This window comes from Mobula hypostoma, chromosome 2 (assembly GCF_963921235.1).
Source record: "Mobula hypostoma chromosome 2, sMobHyp1.1, whole genome shotgun sequence".
NCBI lineage: Eukaryota > Metazoa > Chordata > Chondrichthyes > Myliobatiformes > Myliobatidae > Mobula > Mobula hypostoma.
In genome coordinates, this window is record NC_086098.1 from 95,916,557 (window position 1) to 95,943,632 (window position 27,076).

The window sequence follows — 27,076 nt, forward strand, 5'->3', positions numbered from 1 at the left end:
GGCCCATTGAGTCCACACCTACCATTAAGAATGCACTTACACTGATCTTACACTAACCTTACTGACTAAAAAGACTTCAAATATGCTGCAGAAAAAAAACCGATTTTAATATACTGATTAAAAAAGAAATTTAAAGAAAAAAAACTGGATCAGAGGGATAAACACTGGAATTGACTACATAGAAGAGTGTGGAAATTGCACCTTTGAAAGGGAATTGGATCAACATTAGAGATAATGATTTTCAGAGATATGGAATAAGAGCATGAGAATGGGACTGACAAGAATGCTCTACCAGTAGCAACTCTGTAGTAATTCATTCAATTACCACACAGGTTCTGTCCACTCCTGCATCACTCCAACCCACAGCTCCCCCAACCTGCATGGATTTAATACTGTCTCTAAATTCCTTCCAACCAGTTTCCACAATACACTTCTGCAATCTTCTCCACAACATTTCGTTTGTGATCTATATTCTCCACAATTATGGAGAATGCTGAAGAAATTTCACTAAGTACAACACAATAAATTCTGTGTACAGTCGAATGTATGGAGCAGGCTAACAGGTCAATGTAAAGACTTGTCATTGGTATTCAGCAACATGGATGATACCAATGCAACAAAGCATATAGTACAACAACCTACAGCAAAATGCTAACTTAAAAATTAAGTCATTTTGAACACAGGGTTTACCATCTTAGAGACCTAGAATCTGAAAATGCATACTGAAGTCACTTAAAAGTACCTAATGTATGTCTTTTGATAATGCATCCACAAACACCTTAAAATCTTGCATGGCGAGTTGAATTTACAAATTATTTGTGGGCAGGCACCAAAAAAAAAATTGAGTGCCAGAAGTCCCTCCTGAGATCAAAGCATATAATACAGACACACTCCTCAGAATCAGGTTTAATATCACGGGCATATGTCATGAAATTTGTTAACTTCACAGCAGCAGTACAATCCATTACATGATAACGTAGAAAAAATAAATCAATCACAGTGTTTGTATATTAAATAGTTAAATTTTAAAAAGTGGAAAAACAGAAATAATATTTTTTAAAAAACAGTGAAGTAGTGTTCATGGGTTCAATGTCCATTTAGGAATCAGATGGCAGAGGGGAAGAAGCTGCTCCTGAATCACTGAGTGTGTGCTTTCAGGCTTCAGTACCTCCTTCCTGACAGTAACAATGAGATGAGGGTTGATGGAGGTCCTTAATGATGAATGCCGCCTTTCTCAGACACCACTTCTTGAGGATGTCTTCGATACTATGGAGGCTAGTACCCAAGATGGAGCTGACTTATTTTACAACTTTCTGTAGCCTTGTTCGATCCTGTGCCACCCCCCCACCCCATAGCAAACAGTGATGCAGCCTGTCAGAATGCTATCCACGGTACATCTGTAGAAGTTTGAATGTCTTAGGTGACAAACCAAATCTCTTCAAACTCCGAATGAAATATAGCTGCCTTCTTTATAGTGCCACGTGACCAGCAACAATGAATATATAATTGAGCCAGGTTTTAAAAACAAACTAACATTTATTAAACTCTGCTCGATAATAGCAAAAAGTATTCAAACGACTAACTTAACTGGAAGTTAACTGCTATACGGCAACTCTGAGGCTACGTCCACACTTGACCGGATTATTTTGAAAGCGCCTGTTTTGCGTAAAAACAATAGGCGTCCACACCAGGCGTTTTTAAAAATATCTCCATCCACGTTAGAAGGATATTTGGGCAAATCTCCTTCTACTAGGCATGCACAGGACACATAGAAAACAAGCGAAGAGGAAACGGTATACTTGGTGCGCGTTTGTCCAGTTACAGACTAGAAAAACTTAAAAGGAATTGCTGTTGGCTCTCATGCAGGAGGACTTAAAACTAAAAAAGAAACAAATACTGGAGTGTATGGAGGCAACCGACAGGGAGATCACGGACAGTATGACCCGGCTGACGACGAACATTGAAAAACTGACTAACTCTGTTGCGTTAATAAAGCACCTTGTTAAATGTCTAAAACATGTCTACATCAGTGTTATCTTGTATTTCCATACAATGTTACATTAGGCTGTTACACATCTATTGTCAGAGGAGTACTTGCATAAATAGGTAAACCACCTTCATATAAGCAAGGACAGAAAACGGGCAAAGTGAGTATACTTATTTATTCAGTAAGCTATGGGTCAAAGTGTTTGGTGAGTACATTTCTAACTCTTCTGGCTTCAGTCTCATTGCCATCTGTTCTGAAATTGTTAGGTTGTGTGGGGGGTTGGGTTCAAGAAAACAATGAAATGCTGCACTGCCGCCATCTGTTCCAGCACGTCATGACAGCATTTTTAAAAATAACCGTTTACCCCGTCCACACTGCTCTGCACAATCAGCATTTTCAAATTTACACACTCTGGAGGGCATTTTAGAAAATCTCCGTTTTCGGGATAGGAAAACGCTGTTTCAGTGTGGACGGAGGGTCAAAACAAAGAGAAAAAGCTTCGGTTACAAATTTATCCGGTCTAGTGTGGACGTAGCCTGAAACAGTTCTTAAAGTGGTAAATTCGAAAACAGTTTTTAAAGCGGTAAATTTGGAAGTCCAAGTGATTTACACAGTTAGTAAGGATTCACGACGAAGGAAATAAAACGGCTTAAAGGAACTGACCTTTTCCTGGAAAATGAACACTGCACAAACCTTCCTGATATTACAGGGGTTATCTCAGATGCAGGTCACTATTTCTGAACGAAGATTCAATCAGTTGATCCTCTATGAAACCGCCAAACGACACCAACTTTACTCAATCCTTTGGGTTCCTATATTTTAGTAAGGTCTTCACTCTCCAATACTAGACTGTAAAGGTAAATCAAAGATACCCCAAACAAAACAGGCAGTGATTGGTGAAACTGCCGGCACAACAATTTTACCTTATGATAGAAAGTAAAACTCGACTTTAAAACGAAACTGCGTCATAAGACGGATACACAGCACAACGGAGTAACTGACGAATTAAATAACGAATCAAATGCGTAACTACAGGAGTTTCCATTTATATACCTGTTGAGAACATGTCATCACGTGACCTCACACTGGTGGGAAAATTACCTCACCCCACCATCACAAGACCATTACATCATGCTCACAAGATACTCAATTACATCATGGTCATAAGACAGTCACAAGATACCCACGAGGTATGTATCAATAGCTCCATCGATATGTTGGGACCAGGTTAGGTCCTCAGAGACCTTGAGGCCCAGGAACTTGAAATTGCTCACTCTCCACTTCTAATCCCTCAGTGAGGATTGGTTCATATTCCCTTGTCTTACTCTTTCTCAATCAGCTCTTTGGTCTTACTGACATTGAACGCAACATTATTGCTGCAACACCTCTCAACTAGCTGGTATATCTTGCTCCTGTATGGCCTCTCATCTTCATTTGAAAATCTATCAACAATGGCTGTTTCCTCAGCAAATGTGTTGATGGCATTTGAGTTAAACCAAACCACACAGTCATGGGTATAGGGAGAGTGGAGCACTGGGCTTAGCACACATCCTTTAGGTGTGCCAGTGCTGATCAGCAGCAAGGAGGAGATATTACCAATATGGTTGGGAATCTAATTGCAGAGGGAGGTCCAGAGGCCCAGGTTCTGAGGCTCATCGATCAGAACTGGGGGAATCATGGAATTAAATGCTGAGCTATAGTCAATGAACAGCATCCTGACATAGGTATTTGTATTGTCCAGGTGATCTAAGGCTGTGTGAATAGCTATTGAGACTGCATCTGCCGTGGACTTGTGTGGCAATAGGCACAATGCAATTGGCCCAGGTCCTTGCTGAAGCAGCCGTTCATTCCAGTGATGACCAACCTCTCAAAGCATTTCATCACTGGAGATGTGAGTGCCACTGGATGATAACCATTAAGGCAGCTCACACTACTCTTTTTGGGCACTTATATAATTGCTGCCCTTTTGAAGCATGTGGGAACTTCCAACTGCAGTAGTGAGAGGTTGAAAATGTCCTTGAATACTCCCGCTAGTTGGATGGCAAAAGTTTTCACAACCTTACCTGGTACTCAATCGGGTCCTGCGTTGCAGGCGTTCACCCTTGTGAAAGCAGCCTGACGCTGGCCTCCGAGACAGAGATCGCTGGATCACTGGGTGCAGCAGGGACTTTCACAGCTGTAGTACTTTTCTCCCTTTCAAAGCAGGCACATAAGAGTTGTGCTCAACTGGTAGTGAAGCACCGCTGCCATTCATGCTGTTGGGTTTCGCTTTGGAGGAGGTATTGCAGTGCAGCATTGAAGGCAATGTGAAATACTGAATGAGTACTGAATCTTTGTGAGAGATATGTAGATGGTATGAGAGTAAGTTTTCTTTCATGCCTTTTCACTTAGATTATTCAAAAGGAAAGCCACATACAACTCCGAAGCTTAAGCAATAAAAGGTGATAAGCTGATGGAGGAGGTTAGACTCTTCCTTCTTTCATCTGCCTATGGCTCCTCCTCACCTGGATCTACCTGTCACTCACTAGCTCATGCTGCATCCCTTCAATTGATCTTTTCATAAAAGCCATCTCCTCTCCATTTTTCAGTCCAGATGAAGGGTCTCGCCCCAAATCGTTAACTATTTTCCTCTGCAGATGCTGCCTAATCCATCAAGTTCCTCCAGTGTCTTGTCTGCTGAACTGTATTATAACAGTGGCGGCATAACTTACCTCCAATACCATCCATGATGGATACATCTGAACTGAAATCCAAAGTTGTTTCTGAGCACTAGAACACTATGTCTATTTTTCATCTTTGATATCGACACATTAAAAAAATGCAGTGATTTTTAAAGTTCAAAGTACATTTATTATCAAAGTATGTATACTTTACAGGCAGACACAAAGGAACCCATTTAAAAAAAATTGACAAATACCCAACCTGCAAGAAAAAAAATTGTGCAAACAATTAAATAAGTAAATAACATTCAGAACTCAAGTTCACAAAAGTGAGTCCACAGCCACAAAGCCAATCCAGGGGACTGTTAGTTGCAAGCCACAGCCTCAGTTCAGCGCAGAACAGCAAGCTGAACACCAGCCATCCCTCACCTCCAGCTCCGAAACCTTGACCTTTCCAATCTGGCCAGGTGCTTAAGCTGGTTAAATCTTCGGTCAATTCTTGCTCTTGACCCCGGGCCCCACTGCCTTGACTCTGCGTTGCCTTGGTTCTGCCACTTCGAATTGCCTCGTAGTCCAGCAATAACTAAACATTGGTTCGCTTCTTGCTCTCGGGGCTGAGCCTCGGCACCTAGATTTGGCCCGTACTCACCATACTGTAACTATCCTGCAACTTTGAGACTTCAGTTCAAATAAGCTATTCAAGAGCTCAACTCCGAAATGGAAGTTATAGGCTATTGATTGCAGTGATCACTTAAAAGAAAAATTTGATTAATAATAGTTAGTTGTTTTTGCTGCCAGCAAGTTGTCGCTGTGCTTCAACAGTGCCACCTTAAACCAGATTTTACTTTGTTACACTACTCTTCAAAACAAATATTTCTTAATAGGAGAAAAAACTTGCATAAGAAATGCCTCCTTTAAAAACACAACAATAGGGACTGTTGTCATTTGGTAGGCATTATGTAAACAAAATGCAGAAGAGAATATTACTGAGAAAATTAGATAAAAATTAATGGCACCATCCTAGGTAAAATATAGAAACTGCAGAGGTGCCAAGTATGCTCTTCTGTTTTTAATTAAACCAATAATACCAAAGGGCAGGATGACAGGAAATATTTAAATATTTGGGCCATTTACCAGGATCGCTGCAGACAAAGGGCCCAAACCATTGCTGAGGATTACTGCCACCTATCTTACAAACTTTTTGATCCACTACTGTTAAGGCTGATTTATACTTGCATGTACGAGCTTATGCCGCAGCCTACTCAAGTGGCCTACCCCATTGTGAGCATTTATACTTGTGCATTGGTGTGCCTGCGCTGCTCTGCAATTCACCACCAAAACGCTAGTTGGCGGTGGGGTTTCTATGCCACTGTATTGAGTTTCTTCATGTTGAGACTCAACACGAAGAAACTCAAACTTCAAACAATGGCGACTGAAACGGGTGAATTTTCTGTGCTTGTCCGGCCACTGAGAGACATGGACGAGGAAATGCATTTCAAATATTTTCGGATGTCGGCAAGTAGATTTGACGATTTGGTTCATCACCTCCAACCATTTATTTTGCATCAGTGTACACACAGTATACTCAGAGACTGGCAATCACTATTTGAGTTTTAGCTTCAGGTGGAAGTCAACAGGCTGTGGCAGCTAGCTACAAACTGGCGTCAAGCACAGGATCCTCCATAATTACGGAGGTCTGTAAAGCTTTATGGAAAGCATTGCAGCCAGAGTTCCTTCTCTGCCCTTCAGTAGCCCAATGGCAAGCTATTGCAGCGTAGGAGGAAATGCGATGCTACTAAGCGGACCAATCACAGTTGTGGTCTGCAACACCGTGACGCGGTTACATTTTGGGAGAGGTGTTTGTTAGGTTACAGCGTAGGGTTCGCGGCTACGCCGTATCTACGACATACATTTGACGAACAAGTATAAATCAGCCTTTAGGATGAAGCGTCAGGAGTAGGACTGTCAGACAGTGTAACAGCTTTTTCCCCTCAGGCTGAGAGACTAATAAATACCCTGCCATAAGGTCTTGTCGTTAGGACAGTGAGCTATTTACTGTTTGCCTGATCTGCACTTTATTACCTGCATTTTGAATTATATTTTATTAATTTATAGTATAATATTTTGGTTTATTTGTATGTGATACATGTCGTGTGGATGCACCGTAGTCTGAGAAACATTGTTTCATTTCATTGTATATACAGTCAGTTGGCATTAAACTTGAACTTGAAATAAATGTTTAGGGACATGAAACTTTCACGTCAGGATATTTACTGTTACGGGTGAAGGATTTGGAAACAAGAATATAGAGAAAAAGAACAGCTGCACTGATTACTAATTGAGAAGCAGAAAGTACTTATTTTTAAAGGCAAATCATACTTCACCAAATTGAGCTTATTTTGATGATGTTACAGAGAAAGCGGATGACATTACTGTGTTCATGGATTTTCAAAACCACTTGATAAAATAGCACATCAAAGACCGATTACTAAAACTGCAGAACTGGGAAATGGTAAGAACAACATGGATATAAAATTGACTAAGATACAGAGGGTTATATTGATTCAGTCCTTCAATCTACTCTCCCATTCATTGACATCTGAGTTGATCCAACTTCCTTCAAGTTCAGTTTTCTTGCCCCTATCCCCATAATCTTGAACAAAAATCTCAACTTTCTATACATTCAGTATTTCAGCTAACACAACTTCCTGGGGCAAGGAATTGCTGAGACTCTATAAAAGGAAGACTTCATAGTCTTAGTCTTCGATTATCTCCCTCAGCCTTACTCAGAGACCATCCCCTTTGGTCCTAGACTTTTCCAAGTGGAAAATGACAATGTTCCCAACATTTCCCTGTACAACTGCATAAGAATTTTAATGTTTCAGTTATTCACCTCTCATTCTTCTCAGCGCCAATGAATACAGACCGAACTCGTTCATAAGGCAGCCCTTTCCTTCCCAAGATCATTCTACTGATTATCCAAAAATAACATCTTTCCTTAAGGAGACCAAAATGTTTGCATTACACAAGATACATCCTCACTGGTGCCTAGTGCAGTTATACAAGTTTTCCCAACTTTAACATTCCATCCTCTTGAAATAAAAGCTAGCTTTCCATTACCTTCCCTAATTATGTGACATCTAGACGTAAACTTGTGTTTTATATATAAATATCTCCTAGTACGTGCTGCAACTTTCTGCAGTATTTCTTCTGTTAAATTACCTGTTCTGTCATTCTCCTTCCAAAGTGAACAACTTCCTATTTTCCTACATAATAATCCATTTTCCAACATTTTGCAGTTACTTAATCGATCTCTATGAGCTGTTTGCATATCTTGTAAATTAATTACGCACAATCCAAGAAAACAGATAGAAACAATTTTTTTAAAATGGCAACATGACATTTAATATTTGAGTAACATCTGAGCCTCACTCTAAATACAATTATAAAATGAGTGCAAAAAAATTGAAAATCTACAAGTGGCATTTTATGAAAACCTTAGTCAGACAAAATATCACTAGTAATAATGAATCCATAAAACATGGTCACCATTAAAATATCTTAATATTAACTGTACAATACTCAGAGAAATAAATGGTCAAACCAAGTTCTTAAATAGCAGGGAATAACTCATTCCCATCACAAGAAATGTGAATATCAAATATATAGGAGACTACAAGAAATGTGAATATCAAATATATAGGAGACTGCAAGAATGTATCAACCATGCTTGATAAACTTTTTGGAACCAAGTTCAGTTATCAGAGCCGGTATGTTGAATACCGGGTGAACAAATAGTGTTTGGAGTACCGCAAGTCTGTGTCTTTGCTGTTGCTTTGCTCACACTTGAGTACTTGGTGGCGGGTGCCAATGCTTTTTTTTAAACTGGTGGGGGGAATTGTTGCTTGCTGCCACTTACACACGAAAGGAAGAGAAGCTTGGGGGGGGGTGGACTTTGGGGTCCTAACATTTAACTGTCTGTCATTCTTTGGGGGCACTCCTCTGTTTTCACAGATGGTTGCGAAGAAAAAGCATTTCAGTCTGTATATTGTATACATTTCTCTGACAATATATGTACCTTTAAAGCCTTTGAATATAATCACTATGACAATTTTAATTTGTCTGGAAAAAAAGGTAATTTTCAGGGTGGCAACCAGCCCATCAATGTTCACTGTTTATTACTAAATGGCATAAAATCTATCTGCTCTAACTATATCAATTTTTGCAAATTCAGTGGAAATTAGCCATTCGGGGGCAATACAAAACCAAGGAACAACAATGAACTGATTTTATCCATACAGATCTTGATTCTTTACTTTGTAATCCCAAAGCGACAGAATACATTAAATAAATGTATATGGATTGAATTTAAGTCAAGTAATCGTAAAACACTGCAATGTGGAGAGGAAAATACAATGAACAAAATGTGAAGATAAAAGACCAACTTTGCTACCAAAGCAGTCCAGGAAAACTGAACTGAATGCTAAAGTAGACATTCAAGTCAGAGAAAATTATAAATCAATAATCAAAATATATGTTGCGTTATGCATCGGATATCATCAAAAATAGTGAGCTCCTTAAACAATGAACATATAGTCAGGTGCATAACCTGAATTCTTATGATAAACTGGAAAGACTTTGATCTTTCCAGTATGGAAAAGAAGCTTCTGAAGTCCGGTCACAGAAAATAATTAGGGAACTGAGAAATCAATCAAAATTAAATTGTGAGAACATGCAAGGAAACATAATTTATGGCAGAAAGGTTCACTTTCACAGAGTGTGAATAACCAGTGGACAGTGACGGAGCTGGTGGAGATGCTGCGTTCAGTACCACCAACCCTGTTTTAATTCTGACAACGTAAAAGTTTGCACATTCTCCCTGTCCTGCATGGATTTCTTCCAGATGCTCCAATTTCCTCCCACAATCTACAGAAGTGTTGGTTCGTTGGTTAATTGCCCACTCTGTAATTTGTCCCTTGTGTATGAGTGAGTGGTAGAATCTCAGTAACGTAGAGTGAAAGCAAGAAGAAAAATGGAATTAATATAGGATTAGTGTAAAATGGATGTATGATAAATGGCACAGACTCAATAGAGTAAAGGGCTTGTTTCCATGCTGCACGTCTCTGTCTGGCATTCTAAATCTTAAAGGATTATGCCAACTATTCCAAGATTACTTACAGAAATGTCTTACGATTTGCCCGACGCCAGCCCCCTAGGCCTGAGTCTACGTAATAGTAGTACTTATAGAAAATTAATTTTATCTACAAAGCATGACTTTAACCAAAAATTTTAAACACAAGTTCTTCTGCTTGAAATACAATTCATCTGCATGTGATTTCTTGCATTACAACTGGTTAAAATTATCACCAACTACTTCATGAACAAGAGACAATAAATCAGCTGCATGAGTCCTGTGCAAAGTGTTTCAAGAAACAAAGTAGAAAAGGTTGCCAGGTCAAACAGATCAGATGATGAACACAAATCAAACAGGCATACTGCACATGTTTTGTCAAAAACAGTCTATATACCAATTTTCCATAACACAAAAGTGTGTCGTCTGTGCAGGTGTCAGGAGATGAGAGATGAAAAGAAAACAAATTTCCATTTACCTTTTGTTTCCCCATATAAATTCTATAAATGTAATTCTCTCAAATTTTTGAGAAGTGTTTTTACAAATTCTGGAAGAACAAATTTTCATCAGCCATTATGCAATATTAAATGTAATCTCTGAAACATAACCAGATACACATATTTACAGCTTTAAACATTCAAGTCATTATTCTGTGTCCTCACTTATTCTCAACGTCTGTAAACCACTACTGAACCCAACTACTCTGTCATGTTCATTGCAAATGTACTGGGATACAAACTGGAACAAATGGAAATTGTCACAAATTCTGACAACATCTCAGTAGACAGAAACAAGTTAACATTTCAGGTTGAAGAAACTATTTGTCTTTTCATATATGTTGCCTTCTGAGTTGAGTACTTCATAATATTGTCTTTTTTATTTTATATTTCCAGCATTTGCATTTTGTTTCCAATTTTCTTTTTAAAGCGATTAGGTTGATGATATAAATTAAAGCTGTTTTTCCAGGCAATTTTATCAAATTAAATATTCTTTTAAATCTGTAAATAAAGCATCTTATAAGCAATTCAAAAGAAATTAAGTTTTAATTTTAAAAATCTAAGTTAGGTTACTGAGATATTATACTCACAGCTCACAAATTTTATGGACAAACCACTATGGAGGTCGAGGCAGCCCTAATACATATTCCATAACATCTGTCATAGCACTAAGCCTTCTAAACAACATGCTGGATATTAAATAAACTGACATTCAGCATTCTACGGAGAAAACTTGTTCTCCACTGTTAATAACCTTTCCAATCCCAGCTGACTCATCTGAAAACAAATGGGATACTAAAATGCCACACAACGCACTACCAGCATATGGCTGGGGAAGTCTAACAGATGATATTCATCATGCAAGTATGAATATTTAGGCTCAATGGGAATGCATGAAACAGCATGAAATCCTGTTTTATCCAATACACCAAAACAACAACAAAAGCCTGGGAGACCACATCTGACCAAAAAAAAGTATCTAATTAATTCCCTAGGCAATGTGAGACTCAAAATTCATAATGCAGAGCACACTTTTCAAATACATTTATCATTTACTGCGGCACTCCAGTTGTTACTTGGAAATCACCTTAAATGTTGCTGGTCTTAACAAAATAGGAGCATAAGATTGTCTGTGTACATAGCAGTCAAACCTACGTAGATTTTAGACTGTATTCAAAAAGGCAATTTCATTTGCAGTGCATCTTTAATCAATTCATATGGAAAATAGCAAATGGAGGAATAATACTAACACTGTATCCACATAATATTGATCATGTATCTTAATTTCTTGGCTGAAATCAATGGCATCAATTTTGCAATCCAGATATCATGCTGAACTGCTTTATTACAAATGGAAATACTTCACATGAGCGAAATACATGTTAGTAGGGAAGTGGTGTTAGGTAAATTGAAGGGATTGAAGGCAGATAAATCCCCAGGGCCAGATGGTCTGCATCCCAGAGTGCTTAAGGAAGTGGCCCAAGAAATAGTGGATGCATTAGTGATAATTTTTCAAAACTCGTTAGATTCTGGACTAGTTCCTGAGGATTGGAGGGTGGCTAATGTAACCCCACTTTTTAAAAAAGGAGGGAGAGAGAAACCGGGGAATTATAGGCCGGTTAGCCTAACGTCGGTGGTGGGGAAACTGCTGGAGTCAGTTATCAAGGATGTGATAACAGCACATTTGGAAAGCGGTGAAATGATCGGACAAAGTCAGCATGGACTTGTGAAAGGAAAATCATGTCTGACAAATCTCATAGAATTTTTTGAGGATGTAACTAGTAGAGTGGATAGGGGAGAACCAGTGGATGTGGTATATTTGGATTTTCAAAAGGCTTTTGACAAGGTCCCACATAGGAGATTAGTGTGCAAACTTAAAGCACACGGTATTGGGGGTAAGGTATTGGTGTGGGTGGAGAATTGGTTAGCAGACAGGAAGCAAAGAGTGGGAATAAACGGGACCTTTTCAGAATGGCAGGCGGTGACTAGTGGGGTACCGCAAGGCTCAGTGCTGGGACCCCAGTTGTTTACAATATATATTAATGACTTGGATGAGGGAATTAAATGCGGCATCTCCAAGTTTGCGGATGACACGAAGCTGGGTGGCAGTGTTAGCAGTGAGGAGGATGCTAAGAGGATGCAGGGTGACTTGGATAGGTTGGGTGAGTGGGCAAACTCATGGCAGATGCAATTTAATGTGGATAAATGTGAAGTTATCCACTTTGGTGGCAAAAATAGGAAAACAGATTATTATCTGAATGGTGGCCGATTAGGAAAAGGGGAGGTGCAACGAGACCTGGGTGTCATTATACACCAGTCATTGAAAGTGGGCATGCAGGTACAGCAGGCGGTGAAAAAGGCGAACGGTATGCTGGCATTTATAGCGAGAGGATTCGAGTACAGGAGCAGGGAGGTACTACTGCAGTTGTACAAGGCCTTGGTGAGACCACACCTGGAGTATTGTGTGCAGTTTTGGTCCCCTAATCTGAGGAAAGACATCTTTGCCATAGAGGGAGTACAAAGAAGGTTCACCAGATTGATTCCTGGGATGGCAGGTCTTTCATATGAAGAAAGACTGGATGAACTGGGCTTGTACTTGTTGGAATTTAGAAGATTGAGGGGGGATCTGATTGAAACGTATAAGATCCTAAAGGGATTGGACAGGCTAGATGCAGGAAGATTGTTCCCGATGTTGGGGAGGTCTAGAACGAGGGGTCACAGTTTGAGGATAGAGGGGAAGCCTTTTAGGACCGAGGTTAGGAAAAACTTCTTCACACAGAGAGTGGTGAATCTGTGGAATTCTCTGCCACAGCAAACTGTTGAGGCCAGTTCATTAGCTATGTTTAAAAGGAAGTTAGATATGGCCCTTGTGGCTACAGGGGTCAGGGGGTATGGAGGGAAGGCTGGGTTCTGAGTTGGATGATCAGCCATGATCATAATAAATGGCGGTGCAGGCTCGAAGGGCCGAATGGCCTACTCCTGCACCTATTTTCTATGTTTCTATGTTTCTATGTTTCACATTAAGTCTAGACATGAGACTACATATTTAACTACTATTACAGAGATGACACACCATGAATGCCTATTAGCTTTATGAACATGGTTTAATGGACTATCATTCACAACTTCAGAAACTTAAATATTAAATAGAAATAAAAATTTGAGTTATTAAAGATTTTTCACAGTCCAACATTTTCTCAGCATTTCTGTCATGAACAGCTCCTGCTTTCAGACCTTAAAACATCTCCATATTCGTGGCTTGTATGTGTGCACTGGCACTTCATATCCAACAGACATTCAACGTACATTTCGCCACATACATTCACTCCACTTAAATACCTATGGTCACTCAGTCATATTGCTCTGGTCTTTCCAAACCCAAAATAATTTGGGGAATTTCTAGAGTGCCTATGGGATGGCTTTTTAGAGCAGCTCATGGTTAAGCCCACTGGAGGATCAACTATTCCAGATCAGCTGTTGTGCAATGAACTTGAATTGATCAGAGAGCTTAAAGTAAAAGAACCCTAAGGGGCAAGTGATCACAATGTGACCAAATTCACTCAGATACTTAAGGAGGAGAAGCTAGAGTCAGATGTATCAATATTATAATAGACTAAAGGGAACTACAGAGGTATGTGAGAGGAGTTAGCCGGAATTGATTGAAAAAGAACACTGATAGGGATACAATGGCTCGAATTTCTAGAAGCAATTTGGAAGGCACAGGGTATATACATCTCAAAAAATGTCATATTCGAAAGGAAAGATGACACTATCATGACTAACAAGAAGTCAAAGCTAACATAAAAGCCAAAAAAGGGCATATAATAGAACATAGATTAGTGGGAAGTTAGAGGATTGGGAAGCTTTTAAAAACCAAGAGAAGGCAACTAAAAAAGTTATTACGGCAAAGATGAAATACGAAAGTCAACTAGCCAATAATATTAAAGTGTAAAAGAGGCAAGAGTGGATATTAGACCACTGGAAAATTATACTGGGGAGGTAATAATGGGGACAATGAAATAGCGAACAAACTCATTAAGTATTTTGCATCAGTCTTCACTGTGGAAGACAATAGTAGTATAGTGGAAGTTCCAGATGTCAAGAGGCATGAAGTGTATGAAGTTACCATTACTAGAGAGAAGGTTCTTGGGAAACTGAAAGGTCTGAAGGTAGATCAGTCACCTGGGCCAGATGGTATACACACCAGAGTTCTGAAAGAGCTGAAGAGATCGTGGAGGCATTAGTAATGATGCTTTTAAGAATCACTAGATTCTGAAATGGTTCCAGAAAACTGCAAAATTTCAAATGTCACTTCACAATTCAAGAAGGGAGAAAGGCAGAAGAAAGGAAGTGGAGAGAAAATACAAAAAACTGAGACGCAAAGGGACTTGAGAGTCCTTGTATATGATTCCCTCAAGGTTAATTTGCAGGTTGAGTCTGTGGTGAGGACGGCAAATACAATGTTAGCAATCATTTCAAGAGGACTAGAATACAAAAGCAAGGATGTAATGCTAAAACTTTATAAAACACTGGCGAGGCCTCACTTGGACTATTCTGAGCAGATCTGTGCCCCTCATCTGAGAAAGGATGTGCTGAAGCTGGAGAGGGTTCAAAGGAAGTTCACAAAAAAGGTTCCTGGCTTATCATATGAAGAATGTCTGATGGCTCTGAGTCTATATTCACTGGAATTCAGAAGAATGAGGGGTGACCTCATTGAAACCTATCAAATGGTGAAAGGGCTTGATAGAGTGGATGTGCAGAAGATGTTTCCTATGGTGGGAGAGTCTAAGATCAGAGGATACAGCCGCAGAATAGTGGAACATCCTTTTACAACGGAGATAAGGAGCAATCTCTTTAGCCAGAGGTTGGTGAATCTGTGGTATACTGTGGAGGTCAAGTCTTTTTGTATATTTAAGGAAGAGATTGATAGCTTCTTGATTGGTCAGGGCATGAGGGGATACAGGGGACAGGCAGGAGATTGAGGGTCGAGAGGAAATTGGATTAGCCATGATAAAATGGCAAAGCAGTATCGATGAGCCAAATGGCCTATTTCTCCTCCTGCATCTTATGGTCTTATAAACAGCTTCAGAACATGTCAAAAGATCAATGTGAGAATTATAGTACACTACAGAAACAAGCGCTTTCTGCCCAGTTTAAATATGCTGACTGCAATACCAATCTAGCTAAATCCATTTTCCTGCATTAGGCCCGTATCCTTCTGTCTTCTATTTCACTTCCTCTCCAAATACCCTTTAAATATTATAACTGTATTTACTTCTACCATCTCCCCTGGCAGCTCATTTCAACCTTTACATTAACAATTTCCTCAAGTCTCCTTCAAATTTCTACCCTAGTAGGATCACCATTCAAAGTGGAATTGGAAATATGGGAATGTTATATTTCCACATTGTTTTCCAATAATATTTGCTCCAAAATTCTTGTAAAAGCTCCTAGACTTCACTTCAAACTGGTGAGAGCTGAAATAATGTATTTAAAATTACTCTCTCCAAGGAACTAACAAAAATTTTAAAACAATTTAGTAAATTATTTCTAAACACTTGTATTCCTGATCAGTTAATCTGGAATTCAAGTACCATTTCTTTTTATAGGATTGGTTTCTGAAAATCTTCGTAATCAATATTTCAATATCAGCATGAGTTCATATGAATAATTACAGCAAAAAGTATCCCAATAGCTGGACAATATTCACAGCAAAATAAAATGACATTTGTGAAATATGATTATGCAATTTCATAAAAACATCGCTTTTGGATTTTGGATCAACAGAATTGACACATGTTAATTTCAATCCAATGCATATTGAATACAAATACACCAAACTAAAAATTAAAAATGATAGTGATGTGGCAATTCTGGTGGTGTGGCAATTCAAAAATGTTTCTGAAGATTGAAGGTGTATTTGCAACAGGCCAATATTTCAGATAATATTACAACTCTTCTGATATTTCCTCAGGATAATAATCACAAATCCTTTTTAAAATAAAAACTTGAAAACATAATTATGTCCTGAATTTACAGCCAAAGCCAATATTAGATAAAGTTGTAAATAAAAAAAACATTCGCTCAGACATCCCCACTTCCTCCTGATCTTTGTGGTTCATGGCTAGTTGCAACTCAAAGGGCTTATTTCATGCATGGATGATCGTAGCAAGTGAGGGAAGGCACTGATGAGATCCATCCCAGGATACATTGAGACACATTATCAGAGATGTTACCTGGGTTCATTGGGTGTTACTGGTCTTCTAAAATCAGATGCTCATACTGAGGCAAATGAGCCTTGGCAGTTTACTCATCAATGGCATACAATGGAGCTGTGCCCAACTTAACCGAGCACACAGTGGCATGCAAAAGTTTGGCCACCCCTGGTCAAAATTTCTGTTACTGTGTGTAGTTAAGTAAAAGATGACCTGATTTCCAAAAGGCATAAAGTTAAAGACGACACATTTCTTTAATATTTTAAGCAAGATTACTTTTTTATTTCCATCTTTTACAGTTTCAAAATAACAAAAATGGAAAAGGGCCCAAGCAAAAGTTTGGGCACCCTGCACAGTCAGTACTTAGTAACACCCCCTTTGGCAAGTATCACAGCTTGTAAATGCTTTCTGTAGTCAGCTAAAAGTCTTTCAATTATTGTTTGGGGATTTTCAGCCATTCCTCCTTGCAAAAGGCTTCTAGTTCTGTGAGATTCTTGGGATGTCTTGCATGCACTGCTCTTGAGGTCTATCCACAAATTTTTGATGATGTTCAAGTCGAGGGACTGTGAGGGCCATGGCAAAACCTTCAGCTTGCGCCTCTTGAGGTAGTCCACTGTGGATTTTGAGGTGTGTTTAGGATTATTATCCTGTTGTAGAAGCCATCCTCTTTTCATCTTCAGCTTTTTTACAGACGGTGTGATGCTTGCTTCTAGAATTTGCTGGTATTTAATTAAATTCATTTTTCCCTCTACCAGTAAAATGTTCCCTGTGTCACTGGATGCAACACAAGCCCAAAGCATGATCGATCCACCCCTGTGCTTAACAGTCGGAGAGGTGTTCTTTTCATGAAATTCTACACCTTTTTTACTCCAAACATACCTTTGCTCATTGCAGCCAAAAAGTTCTATTTTAACTTCATCAGTCCACAGGACTTGTTTCCAAAATGCATCAGGCTTGTTTAGGTGTTCTTTTGCAAACTTCTGACGCTGAATTTTGTGGTGAGGACGCGGGAAGGTTTTCTTCTAATGACTCTTCCATGAAGGTCATATATGCGCAGGTGTCGCTGCACAGTAGAACAGTGCACCCCCACTCCAGAGTCTACTAAATCTTCCTGAAGGTCTTTTGCAGTCAAACGGGGGTTTCGGTTTGCCTTTCTAGCAATCCTATGAGCAGTTCTCTTGAAAAGTTTTCTTGGTCTTCCAGACTTCAACTTGACCTCTACCGTTCCTGTTAACTGCAATTTCTTAATTACATTACAAACTGAGGAAACAGCTACCTAAAAGCGCTTTGCTATCTTCTCGTAGCCTTTTCCTGCTTTGTGGGCATCATTTATTTTAATTTTCAGAGTGCTAGGCAGCTGCTTTGAGGAGCCCATGGCTGCTGATTGTTAGGACAAGGTTTGAGGAGTCAGGGTATTCATAAAGCTTTGAAATTTGCATCACCTGACCTTTCCTAACAATGATTGTGAACAAGCCATAGCCCTAACAAGCTAATTAAGGTCTGAGACCTTGGTAAAAGTTATCTGAGAGCTCAAATTTCTTGGAGTGCCCAAACTTTTGCACTTCTTTTTTCCTTTTTTCACTCTAAAATTGTACAAAACAAAAATAATACACTAATCTTGCTTAAAATGTTGAAAAGAATGTTTCATCTTTATGACTTTTGGAGATCAGTTCATCTACTCACTTAACTATTCACAGTAACAGCAATTTTGACCAGGGATGCCCAAACTTTTGCATGCCACTGTAAACACGTGTGTACATACACACAAATGCCAAATTATTGGTAATTGCAGGAACCCAAGCCAAAAATTCCCTTTCAAGGCCAAAGGCATTGAATTATAATTGTTCTCTGAGAGATTCAATGCTAACCTTTTGAGTTTTGCAAAATATCCATTAATACAATAATGTGTACATCATCAACAAAATATCAAAGAAAGTAATCGGTTTAAAACCTTCAAGCCCTTTGTCTCAATGGGAAAAATTATAACCAAAAAATTCAATCAAAAATCAGCACTTGAATGTTCAGTTCGATCTAGAATTGGTTAGCTTGTGGTGCAGATAACAGATTTAAGAGGAGGTGTAATTTCTAGTTTTAATGAAAGAAGTTTACTACCCATGTAAAGAGCTAATGAAGAAATTAGATCAAAAATACAAGTTATTCAGCATAATGGAAACTTCACTTGCTACCTATTCTGAATGAACTATCTGAAAAGATCCCACTGCTTCCATGCTCAGAAAGGCAGTTTTACTTAAAAGACCAGTGGAGTTATCATTAACTACAGAACAGAATCCTTCACCTAATTTAAAAATATGATCAAAATTCAGTATCGTAAATTGAATTAAATGATGGATGAGCTGTTGTGAAGAGCTACTGACACATTTTCATAGAGGAGTTCACTGGGGTTTCAATTGGCTTGATTAATAAAACGTCAGCCTTTCATGAAAATGAAGGCCTGACACTGATCAGTGATGTTATGTCAGTCTGCATATGCATCTGTTAGCAATCAAACAGCATATAAAAGTTATAATGCGATAACTCAATGTATGAAAATAGATAGACATTTCATGCTGATCACCTTAACCTACAATCAACATGAACTTATCTAATTCATAATTATTAAAATGACTGAATGACTGATTCTAACCTACAAAATCAGCCCACCAGAGGAATGCACCCAATGGGAAATAATGAGCAGCAATAACATTGTTTGTCTATGTCTAAGGTCAAATGTTCCCAGTGTCAGCAGTGTGGGAACCTACATCACCAACTCTTTTGAACCACAATGTAATGGCATAAATTAAATTTGACAGGCTTTCTGCAATGAGGTGAAAGAAAAGAATTGATTGATAACAGATTATATCACCTAAAATCGTTATGACCGAAGTATTATCATTTTGTTTCCATGCAGTTTTGTGCCATTCTTGCCAGACTTCAACTGCATTTGTCCCTCACTAGTACAGTATTTTACACAAAACACCTCCTAAACCAAATTCAACTACTTTTATATAAATTATGCATCACAAAAACAAGTCATTCTCTCTAATTCTCCTTTAATACCATTAAGGTCCCATAGGAGCCTCCATCCCCATAACATTCCATTCCACCATACCACACATCAATATCTACAATCATTTGCACTTCAATTGAAATTCACCGCATACTGCGTGATACCAGGAACACTGATTGATTTTTCCTTCCCCAGCTCACAGACACTGTGGTGAAACAGCTATACTAAACAGAACATTACTAAGATCCTAGAATGGGAAGAGAATTTCAAGTTCAACCCCCAATGCCACTAATTTATAGGAATATTTAATACTGCTACAGAACCATGGTGGTTCCAACTCAATCTAATGTCTAATCCGCACAAACTCCAAATCAGACAGCGAAATTGTAATGCACAATTATTCAGCATTAACTGATTGCTACATGCAGTAAAACATTGATTACGTTTACTGGACCATAAGCCAGAGCTCTGGACCTTTGACCCAAAGACATGAGAGCAATTCCAATGATGACAGCTGGAAAATTTAACTTCAAGTCATTAAATAAATCTAATTTAAAACACACCTAGTCTCAGTCAAGGTTAGCATCAAACTATTTAATTATGTAAATCCAGCTGGTTCACCGATGTTCCTCAGGAAAGGATATCTGCCAGCCTTACTGACCAACTTTCAACACCCCATTCACCATGTGGTTGACTTAAATGCCACCTTTATTTCAGGAAAAATTTAAGTATAGAAAGTGCATGTTGCTGTTCCCAGTGATGACTACATCTTATGAATAAAGTCATACGTTTAACAGAACAGTTGTACAATTTGTTTTAAAAATATCAAGACTTGTACGGATGGCAAAGGCGTGACGCAGGAAATCACAAAAGTATGACAATGATGCCAATCAAAGTGCTTTTGTGCAACAGAATTTGACACACCAGTCTTCAGACAAAATATGCAAAATTCTACAGTTTCTCATTTAGAGTACGGAAGGTAACAAAATATGCTTAATGAATTTCTGTGCTGTTTTTGAATATTATTGACTAACTTTAGGCATGAGCTAGGAATTGTATTTTGCTGATGACGATTACTAACTTGTGAAAGAATGGTGGATAGCAAACACTATCTAAAGCTAACCTCCACCCCACTACTGCTCTTGGAGTTAAAATAAACAAATTGCAACGTTTATCAGCATACACTCAGTGGCCACTTTATAGCTACACTTGCTCATTAATGAAAATATTTAATGAGCCAATAATGTGGCAGCAACTCAATGCATAAAAGCATGTCAACATAGTCAAGGCGTTCAGCTGCATTCAAACATAATCTAATCTTAGTGATTTTTGACCGTGGAACGATCCTTAGTGCCGGACAGCATGGTTTGAGTATCTCAGAAACTGCTGATCTCCAGGGATTTTCGCACATAATAATCTCTAGAGTTGACAGAGAATGATGCGAAAAACATCCAGTGAATGGCAGCTTTGTGGGGGAATGCCTTGCTAATGAGAGGTCAGAGGAAAATGGCCAGACTGGTTCAAGCTGATGGCACATTACAACAGTGATATGCAGAAAAGCATTCCTGAACGCACATGTCAAACACTGGCTAAAGCAGAAGACCATGAGCTTTCCCAAAAAAGTGGCCACTCAGTGCATGTCTCTGTCTTTCAAGGCCATGCACAAACAGAAAAAAGCTGCAGCATTCATACACGAGGGGAGAGATAGACTAGTCTTCCCTCGCTCTTAGTTTGCCACGATTGAGATGGCAACAGCAGGGGCGTAGCCAGCAGTGTGTTGCAACTTTTAATAATACCATTTTTCTAATATCTAATTATTCTCCTTTTACTTGTCCCCATACCTCCTTCAGAATTGCAACCTGCAGGTGAACTAAGCAAAAAACATTGTATGCCTTCTATACTCCAGATATTTGGAGGGGCAAGCTGGACTCATTAGGGAAGAACCACCAAGAGAACAACACTGAAAACGAAGTATCATCTGACTACATATTTATCAGCAAGTGTAAAGTTGTCATTACCATGCATCTTAAAGGATAAACACAAAATACGAGGGATGATTGCTAAGTTCATGGCCTAAGGTAGAAAGAGTCAATTTTAGAAAACCTAGCACATTTACTTTTCCTACATTCACACACTTAGTCCAGCAGTCATGGAGCATATGGATCCCTTCTTTGTAGAAGTTGACGTCTTGGACCTCCAGAAAGTGGTCCACAGCAAGGGTGATTGATAAGTTCATGACCTAAGGTAGAAGGAGATGAGTTATTAACTTCAAACTTTCTGCATTTTCACTCAAGGAGTTGAACTGCATGTGCAGGTAACGAGAGCTGTATAATTCATCTCCTTTTACCTTAGGCCATGCACTTATCAATCACCCCTGCTGTGGACCACCTGGAGGTCCAAGACGCTCTCGTTACATGCGCGTGCAGTTCAACTCTTTGAGTGATAATGCAGAAAGTTTGAAGTTAATAAACTTATCTCCTTCTACCTTAGGCCACAAATTTGTCAATAGATAGATAGATAGATATACTTTACTGATCCCGAGGGAAATTGGGTTTCGTTACAGCCGCAGCAATCAAGAATAGAGCATAAATATAGCAATACAAAAACCACAAACAAATATGACCCCTGCTGTGGACCACTTCTACAAAGGGATCTGTATGCTCCACGACCACTGGACTAAGTGTGTACATGTAGGAGGGGTACACGCAACTTCCACCACCTCCAATGGGATCCCACCACTCAGCACATCTTTCCCTCCCCCCTCTCTCTGCTTTCCGCAGGGATCGCTCCCTACGCGACTCCCTTGTCCATTCGTCCCCCCCATCCCTCCCCACTGATCTCCCTCCTGGTACTTATCCGTGTAAGTGGAACAAGTGCTACACATGCCCTTACACTTCCTCCCTCACCACCATTCAGGGCCCCAAACAGTCCTTCCAGGTGAGGCGACACTTCACCTGTGAGTCAGCTGGGGTGATATACTGCATCCGGTGCTCCCGATGTGGCCTTCTATACATTGGCGAGACCCGACGCAGACTGGGAGACCGTTTTGGTGAACACCTACGCTCTGTCCGCCAGAGAAAGCAGGATCCCCCAGTGGCCACACATTTTAATTCCACATCCCATTCCCATTCTGATATGTCTATCCACGGCCTCCTCTACTGTAAAGATGAAACCACACTCAGGTTGGAGGAACAACACCTTATATTCCGTCTGGTAGCCTCCAACCTGATGGCATGAACATTGACTTGTCCAACTTCTGCTCATGCCCCACCTTCCCCTTGTACCCCATCCGTTATTTATTTTTATACACACATTCTTTCTCTCACTCTCCTTTTTCTCCCTCTGACTATACCCCTTGCCCATCCTCTGGGTTCCCCCCCCCTTCCTTCTCCCTGGGCCTCCTGTCCCATGATCCTCTCATATCCCCTTTGCCAATCACCTGACCAGCTCTTTGCTCCCTCCCTCCCCCTCCTATCTTCTCCTATCATTTTGGATCTCCCCCTCCCACTTTCAAATCTCTTACTAACTCTTCCTTCAGTTAGTCCTGTCGAAGAGTCTCGGCCTGAAACATCAACTGTATCTCTTCCCAGAGATGCTGCCCGGCCTGCTGCATTCACCAGCAACTTTGATGTGTGTTACATGTAGGAGGGGCCTATGTTGAAAAATAAATGTGCTAGGTTTCCTAAAATTGACTCCTTCTACCTTAGACCACAAACTTATCAATCACCTCTCGTAGATATTTGATGCAACACTGCACAATAGCTTCCACCCATGGTGAGGATCAAGAAAAACACAGATGCTGACATGTTGAAAACTGAAGGCTCATATAGCTTCTGCTGAAGAAGGTGGTTTCAGAGAGGCAGCCTTTAGACTGAAGCCTGCAGTGAGTGACCATGGAAGTGTCCAGAACAAAATTGGTACAGGGCATTTTGTAGAACCTGGTGTCCAATCTTTTAAGTAGCAAATTGGTGATCCACTTTGTCCACACAATCAGGATTCCCAACCACGATGCACCATTTGACATCTAAAATGGTACAGGAGCAACCAGGACTGCTTCTTTGGAAGCTTGAAGTCAAGAGTTAGTGATCATAGAAACAGGCCTTTAGGTCCAACAAATCCATGCCAACCATCAAGCAGTCATTTATTAATTCCATTTGATTCTCTCAATATTCTAATCTACTCTTCCCTGATTCTACTTCTTTCTATAATGTGGCCTTAATTTGATCCAGGGAATTGTTGAGAAGCTATTCCATGGATGAGGCACACCTACCTTTTACTGTTATTCTTGCTGATGGCTGTGTTACCCATGCTACAATTCAGCACTACTTCAGATCTGCGATGTAATCTTTCAAGGTTACCCCTCTAGAGTCTCCTTCACTGATGATCTGCAGCATTTCACTAGCAGCACTGCAGACACAGTGGCAACAAGGTTATTTCTGTGATTACTAAGGAGCGTTATGATTCACACCAGGAAAAAAGTAGTCAGAAAGAAAATCACAATTAGGATCGGTGTACTTTTGCATACAAGGTAGCCCACTTTTATTTACAAACACTGTTTGGAGTGCTTACTTTTTTCAGTGTTTACATAAGTTACATATAATTTTTAAACAGCACTTTGGCTCCATCTACTGGTGGAACATGTAACGTATGGAAACAATACACTAATTCCAGCACACGAAATTTAATCCGCCATTCGGAAGCAATACTTATACAAATAAAGGACATGTTTTATCAAATTAGTATTTTGGGATTAGTGAACAGGGCACAGATTTGTTAGTTTTCTATTTACATTCCATCATTGAGTTTGGCAATAAGTCATCAAGAAAAATCAAGCAGATATTATTAACACCTGTGACCAAATGTCATATTCTTTGAAGTGCTACTCAAGGGAAAAAAACAGAACAAATAGCTGGCATGAAAGAGAACATGAAAGCACTGTACAATTATTCTTTTGCAAGGAACAGCAAGTTACAAAACTGAGCAGAAAGGCAAACGCGTTTTTCTCAAATTCAAATCAGAGAATTGCTTACAAGACAGAATGACCTTGCAACAAAAACCAACTAATTGTCTTACTTAGGAACCATAATTTAATTAGACTGTAAACTATACAGCTAAGGAAAAGATAAAGTCTGTTGATAAAAAGTTTGAGAAATAAATCTAGTTTTCATCTCATAACCACAAACCAAGGACCATCGCTTGCAAATGTTTTACCAGACAATGGTTCTGATAATAAAGATGAATCACTCAGTAGCATGTCAATTAAATCTATTTATTTATTTATTTATTTTAAAGTACACATAGACAATATAAATTATTCTCAGTCAGTTCAAATTGGCAACATCATCTCCTCGACTATCTCCACCAACACAGGTGCACCACAATGCTGCGTGCTTAGCCCATTGCTCTACTCACCATACACTTTCAACAATGAGGCCAGGCACAGCTCCAATGCCATATTCAAGTTTGCTGACGACATCAATGTCATAAACCGAATCAAAGGTGGTGATGAATCAGCATATAGAGGGAAATCGAAAAATTGGTGCCATAAGAACACCCTCTTACTCAATGTCAGCAAGACCCAGGAGCTAATTATTGACTTCAGGAGAAAGAAACCAGAGGAAAATAACCCAGTCCCGCCTCATCAGGATCAGAGATGGAGAGGCTCAGCAACTTTAAATTCCTTGGTGTTATTATTTCAGAGGGCCTGTCCTAAGCCGAGCAAATAAATGCAATTATGAAGAAAGCACGGCAGTGCCTCTACTTCCTTAGGAGTTTGCGAAGATTTGGCATAACATCCAAAACTTTGACAAACTTCTATAGATGTGCAGTGGAGAATTTAATGATCAGTTGAATCACAGCCTGGCATGGACACAAAGCCTTGAAAGAAAAATACTTCATAAAGTAATGGATATGGCGCAATCCTTCATAGGTAAAGCCCTCTCCACATATCTACATGAAATTTTGTCGCAGGAAAGCTGCATTTACCTTCAGAGGCCCCCTCACCACCCAGGTCATGCTCTCTTCTTGCTTCTGTCATCACAAGAAGGTACAGGAGCACAGGACTCACACCACCAGGTTCAGAAATAGTTATTACCCTTCAACCATCCGGCTCTTGAATCAAAGGCAATAACTTCACTTGCTCCATCATTGAAATATTACCACAACCAGTGGACTCACTTTCAAGGACTGTTCATTTCATGTTCTCAATATTTATTTATTATTATTTCCTTCAGAAAGCTGGGTGGGAAAGTCAGAAAGATGCAGGAAACTCTTGATGTGAATGGACAAACACAAGGCAGATGCAATATATTCGACTGGTCTGAGATTATCCTCTTTGGTGGCAATAACAGGGAAACAGATTATCTGAATGGTAATAGATTTGGAAAGGAGACCTGGGGTCCTTGTATACCAGCCAATGACAGTAAACATGAAGATGAAGCAGGCAGTTCAAGTCAAGTGGTCCATTGACCCTTACAGCAAAAGGATTTAAGTACAAAAGCAGAGGTGTCTTAATGTAATTGCACAAGGTCTTGGTTAGACCACACCATAAACACCTAATGCTGTTTTGGATCCCATATTTGAGGGAGCATGTTCTGTGGATGGAGTGCAGTAAAGGTTCACTGGACTGATTCCTCAGATGACAGGAGTGGGTATGAAGGGAGATTGGAATACTGGGCAAGCATTCACCAGAAGACTGAAAGGAGATCTCAATGAAACTTGAAAAATCTGATAGGAACATACGGACTACTTGCAAACCAGAAGATGCTCCTAATGGTGGTAAACACCAGAAGCACAATCACTGTCAAAAGATAGAAGTCAAGTCATTTGGGATACCACCAAGGCCCCAACAGGATCGAATACAAAAGGCCTATCCAAATGATTAGACCCCTTGACATCCAAGTTTCCCAAATGAATCTGGTTATCTTGGTAATAGGAGACAGATGATTATGGTAGAGAGTTAGGTTTGAGACAGGGAGTCTATAGCTAGGGATCAAGGCTCGGATCCTTACTGCTTGTCATAGAGGTGACTAATTTTAACGAATGCAGTAGGCATGATGAATAAGCTTACAGATGACATGAGAATCAAAGTGTTGTTGATAAAGTGAACACCATCTTAAATTGAAAACAATAATGATCAACTGGAAGACTGAGCAGAACAATGGCAAATGGAATTTAATCTTAAACAATATTAAGTGATGCATTTTGGAATATCTAAAAAAGTAGTACCTAAACCATAAATGGTACGGCCCCAGAGAGCATTGAGAAATGCAGGGACCTCAAAATACATGTTTATAGATTCCTGAAGGTGGCAGCACAGATAAAGTAACATAGAAGACAAACAGGGTGCTGGATTTTGTGAACCAAGTCAGAGAACAGAAGAATTTAGATATCAGAATACAACTTCATAATAGGTGTTGGGCAGTTAGGCATATGCAGTTCAAGGCACCACTTTACAGAAAAGGACATGAATTCACAGGAGCTGGTGCAGGAAATTTACCAGGGTAATGCCTGGGGTATAATATTTCAGTATAGATATGCTGAGTATGTTTTCTTTGGAGCTGAGGAGGAAGATGGATGA

General features: G+C 39.5%; 1 protein-coding gene across 1 annotated transcript in view; it reads right to left on the bottom strand.

Moving 5' to 3' along the window:
* Positions 1-27,076, bottom strand: part of lmbrd1 (LMBR1 domain containing 1) — a 206,305-nt gene that overhangs the window by 128,083 nt on the left and 51,146 nt on the right. The window lies entirely within an intron of this gene.